The sequence below is a fragment of the Henckelia pumila genome, chromosome 2 (assembly GCF_033568475.1).
Source record: "Henckelia pumila isolate YLH828 chromosome 2, ASM3356847v2, whole genome shotgun sequence".
NCBI classification, from domain to species: domain Eukaryota; kingdom Viridiplantae; phylum Streptophyta; class Magnoliopsida; order Lamiales; family Gesneriaceae; genus Henckelia; species Henckelia pumila.
Genome location: NC_133121.1, coordinates 111,548,201 through 111,554,200, shown reverse-complemented (window position 1 = coordinate 111,554,200; position 6,000 = coordinate 111,548,201).

The following is a 6,000-nucleotide window of genomic DNA, read 5'->3' as shown; positions in this document are numbered from 1 at the left end:
AAAGTCTCAAAAGATACCGGGTCATCACAGACGACAACCTGAGAGTAGATATCTTGGTTCAAACCTTGTAGAAAGATATCATACTTCGATGCATCACTCTCGTTAATATGAAGACTTAAAGGTAGCAAATCAAGAAATCGTTGCTGATATTGATCAATAGTCATTGATCCTTGCCTCAGAGTAAGCAACTCCATAGATCGTGCTTGGCGAACAGCCGGAGGAAAATACAATTTCTGGAACTCCCGACAGAAATCCCCCCAAGTCACCTGTCCTCTCTCAGTACGTGCCTGAGCAGCTTTGGCATCCCACCAAAAACGTACTCGATCCTCTAGAACAAATTCTAGAACTTCCAATTTCTGATCCTCAGTACAATCGAAAGCACGAAAAGTACTCTCGAGTTTAGACATCCAACTCCTCGCCTGTTCAGGATTCTCGCCTCCCACCAAGGGTTTTGGTCCTACTTGCATGAACTTATTGATAGAGTAGCGACGTCTACCCTCATGAGGACGATGTCGATCATCCTGATGATGATGGCAACGATGATGATGACCACCTTCCTGGCCAACACTACCGTGACTCTCGTCAGCCATATCATGAAAAGAATTGCACATTAAAATCCCAATGCGCAAGAATTACTCAAGACTAAACTAAATCCCAAGTACTAATCCCAAAATCTAAGCATGCTCTGATACCAAAAATATAGTGACCTTGCATGGTATCACCTACTAACTGACAACTAATAACATGCATTAAACTTAATACAGCAAAATAACTTAACAGAGTAAAACATGCGAAAACAAAAACATAAAATACATATCAGCTTAGTAATAAACTCCAAACTTAAATTTTTAGTGATACAACCAAATCGAAAACTTAAACAGTAAACTTTATACGGCTATATCGAATTCTGCTGTATAATAAAATCCTCAAGGCTCCTGCTCCCTAGTCCTGCCTTGAACTACCAGCTCCGTCCATCCTGCGACCTGCCCCATGGAATAGGGTGTCCAAGATAACAACTAGGACGTGAGCGCTAATGCCCAGTACATAAACATGAGTACACGTAAATAAATGATGCATGGAACATGATGACTGGTAACGGGTCATCCGAAAATCATGCTCAGTACCGGCGCCACATGAGTGCTGCCACCGCACGGATCAACCTCTGGGTGCAACCACACTCATCCAGTACACCAGAGTAGACGGACATAAATGCCCCCGCCGTCGCGGTACTCTCAGTGACAGACTATCGAATATAGAGCTGAGCGGCTCTATAGTCAGGTATAACAAGGTATAGGCTCAACGTGTATATGCACATGACATATGAATATAGAAAGCGGTAAATCATATATCATGCCATATAATAATGCCAAATAAATGCAACATATAAACATATATACTCGCTGGCAATCTCAGTCAATGTGTACGTACCTCTAGGCTAGTTCAAATAAAGTAGGATCCTAGGTTCCAAGCCTATATTCAAAAGTTCACCGTATCACTACATAAATTTTATAAGCCTTAACTAAGCTAATAAGTACTCCCAAAACTTAAATAGATTCCCGGACCATACCTTCGTCCGTAGTTAGCCCTTTGGAGTCGCTAGTCCCGGATGACTATAACCACACCTTGGTTATTCCAAAACCTCTATTATAACCGATAGGGCCCTCAAGTGTATATCTCACACTATATAACTGAAGAAAAAAACTCGGGAATTCGTATTTAGAAATGAATCTGAGAAGCCCTATTTATAGGCAAAATTCCCGGCCAGGATCAGAACTTCCGATTCCAGGATCGGAGCTTACGATCCAGCTCACTGCGTGCATGTGTGACACGTCGGGATATGAACTTCCGATCAGGTGATCGGAGCTTCCGATCTGCTCTACATTCAACACTTGTCAAAACTCGCGGCTGAGTCATCGAGCATTGCTGGCAGCTGGAGATCGGAACTTCCGTTCCAGGATCGGAGCTTCCGATCTCTGTGCTTCCGATGAGGTTCCGAAGTGGCTAGGATCGGAGCTTCCGATCTGGGTTCGAAACTTTCGATCCGGCCCAAAATCAAAAGCCCAAATTAAACTTCGGAATCAGTTAATTACTAACCCTTAATCATGTTTAACATATTATTATCTTAAAATAAAATCTGGGTTACTACAGTGACACGCAACACCCAATTAAGATTTAAGGTCATTTTGCCTTAAACAAAAAAAAAAAAATTTAAGGGCATTTCGTAAATGATTTCAGGTTTTTTTGTTTATTTTTTTTCTTCATATCATTTTTTTTAAGTCATTTTTTTTCAAAAAATTAGGTTTTGGTTTCTTGAGAGCATATATTTCTTAATTCTTCTTTTTATTTTTTTCTTGTTTTAAATCTTTGTTTCATTTAATCATGGGACAACACATTTGATATCAATGTTAGAAATACTAAAATTTATTGTAAAAAATGAAATTAGCATTGTTAATTTTTGCGTCTTTGATTATTTTTGTTTGACTATTTTTACCTGTTGAATAATTGGTCGAAAATATTTGTGGATAGCAATGTATTTTTTACTATATTCATGAATCATAATGTAATTTAATTGATAAAGATATAGTAGATAGTGTTAAATAAACTAGCAGAAAATTGAATGCAATGAATCTCGTTTTATCTACTAAGTTTTATCCAAAAAACTTTGCAGAACATGAGATGCTGCAATTAAAAATCCAATTTGAGCATTTTGATCATGTTCGACAACTTTCTTATATCAGAACTCATTTGAAACTTATTTAATTGTTTAGAACTTGAGAGTGGTTTGGGCTTAGTCCTCCTCTCTTGTTTTTCTTTTTTCATTTCTAATAATATCTCTTTTTTTAAAAAAAAAAAATTCAAAAATCTATACGTCTGTGTTTACGCTTTCAGTTTCTTCTTTGTTGGCCCCCCTCTTGCGTGATCATGGCTCCGCCCCTAGATCTAGTAATGTATATCAATCATGAATTCGATATATATTTGGGAATTTTTTTTTAATATAAAAAATAATACTTTCATAAGTCGGACTCGGCGAGGAGTTGAAAATCTCTTCACAAAATTGATCGATTAAACATTGAGACCAATCACATGAGTTTTGTGACAAAGGAATTATGTAGTTGTGAAACACATAACAAAAATACAGTTTAGTAAATTATTTCTGGGCATCAATCTCTCCTTTTTTTTTTTTGAAATACGCATGGATGTAAATTTATGTAGATGTATGGTATTGGAACTGTTTTGAAGATGACAGAGAAAATAGAAACAAAATGAACATTGTTGAAGCTCGTGTTGAACACGATGTCCTTAATAAGCCTTTTGTCCCGCTTTTGGTGCTGACGAAAATTGACAAACTTCTCCCAAAACAAAACAACAAACTTGTGATAATAGCACAATAAATCATAAGTTCAATAACAAAAAATGATATGAACCTCTGTTTTCAGAAAAGTTGAAGAATATTAGTGCAGATGTTTTTTTCAAACAATATTGAATTGCATGAATTAATGACCTTTAATCCGATATTTAAAGTTGTTTTCATGTAAAGTTGTGTTGTTTCACCTTGTGGTACATATTTTAATCCAAAAAACTGATCATAACCACCCAAAGAATGAAATAACATACAACAATTCGAAAAAAAAACATTTTTAAATGAAAAAACGTTCAGGCAGAAGTACAGGCGCAGAACCACCCTAGGCGCCCCCTACTCGCCTGGGCAAATACCCAAGCGGTAGGACCAAAGCAAAGGCGTGATATTTAGCGCTCCTGCGCAACTTATATTTTTTTATAAATATTTTTCATTTTTTCATTTATTGCCTTTTTCAAATCTTTTCATTGCTTAATTTTAATTCATTATGTACAAATAAAATTTCAAAACAATACCGACTCCTCTTTAGTTGTTACTATTTATGATTTTCTAAAATTTCTATTTGTTTAGTCGTTAATCTAATTTATGGAAGATAGTATATCGTACGCCATATATGTACAAAGAAAATAAACCCAACGAATTCCCCGAAATGATAATGATAATTAAGTAGTGATTACGAAAGAAGAATTGTTGAAATTACTATAAGTTGTTTACTATAAGGAAAAAAAATTAATTTTTTTGGCAGTCAACTTCACTGAAAATTTCATGCCCATTTAAACGTTCAATGGCGGCTGATTAGTATATAATTGAGTCGCTCAAAGGGATATATAAATTATATATTCATGTTCAAATTAATGCATTCTATATATTTTCCAACTTTTAAATACAACAAGCTGATCAAATTTTGTTATATACACAACCGTGGATCGTAATTTTTAAGTGCTTGATAATTCAATTATTTGAGAAAAAACGTTAAAAAAATATAATAGAGAAAAACATGTGAGTTTTTAAAAACTAAAGAGAATTTGTAAAAATGTGTTTGAATAATTTAATTAAAACGAATAATAGACTTTGAAAAATATGATAAAGAGAAAATAAAATAATGATGTTAGGAAAAAATGAGGATACATTAGTAATTGATATATAAACTAAAAAAGATATTTTTTAAATTTAAGGATGAAATGAGAAAAATTTTGATATGATTTGACACACAAAAAATAGTATAAGGCTCCCATCTAGATATATATAGGTATAGATAATATATATATATTTACTATATTTACTTCTTTACTATTTTATTAAAGTTGAGAGCCTTATAAAATTTTTTTTGGTGTTTTGGTCTGAATTTTCTTAATCCAAAAATACTCCTCCACTCACCATATTCTTTCTATTATTTTCAATTTATATATTTTTTATTTTTTTATTTTTCCGCCTCTTTTCAATCCACTTCCTTTTTTTTCAATTATGAGGAGAGAACTGCTCTGATCATACCTATATATACATAAATAATATTTATATATTGCGTCACACACACATTGAGTGTGCCTCAATTGTTAGTTTATATAATTTATGCATAATGTTTGATTATTACTTTATTGTTTGAATATTTTTTTTTTAAAGAATCAGTGCAATGAATACCACAAGGACAGGGGCGGACCCATGCAGGGTCCAGGGGGCATGGCCCCCCCCTCAAATTTTTTAAAAAATTATTAGTGTATATTTATATTAATTTTTTAATAAAATAAAATATGGTAGATGTTAATTTTAAATAATATTGATATATTATATTTCAAAAAAAATATGTTTAATAACTTACCAAATAATTGTATAATGAATTATTATGAATTGATTATAATGCTTTAATTTTTTAGCTGTCCTTTAGTTAATATAAAATGCACATTCATGATTGTTTTATGAATTGTATCCAATTAACGGAGCCAAATTTTTATCTCTATCCAAACTAAACTTTTCTAAGCTCTCTATTTTTTTTATGTGTTGAGCTTTTATCTTTTTATTTTAAAAATTGTTCACAGGAATATTGACAAAGTTGACTAAATTTAACGTATAAAAAATAAAAAAAAAAGGTCCCCCAACCGACCATCCAGTCGGAACAACACATAGCTCCGCCTGTAATTGCGCACCCCTGACCAAATTTTTTGGGTCCGTCCCTCTCTGCACAAGGAAATCAAATGTTTACTCCATGTAGTATATATAGTGTGTGCATGCAAGAGAGGTAATTAAGATTTAAGAAGATCAAGTGAAATTTACACAAAATGTGTTGGTGTGGGGGTCTGTGGGATATTCCTTAGATTACTCTACTATATATAAAAAAAGACATCTTAATTTGACGTGTCGAACACTTCCAAATATGTGTACGAATTCGAATTTATTGTAACGTGTGACATCGACGGTTAAGTATCGCTTGATTTATAAATGAGATGATGTTAAATGAATAATATAAAGATGATATATTTATATAAGATAATTATACATGACAATAATTTTTTAAAAAAATTGAGTTAAACATTGTGCAAATTAAATAAAAATATCAACCAATCAGCGTGTTATCTTCTACCTCAGATGATACTTAACAGTATTTGTAAACTAATTTAATCCCATTAATTTGAGAGGAAATTCAAAGC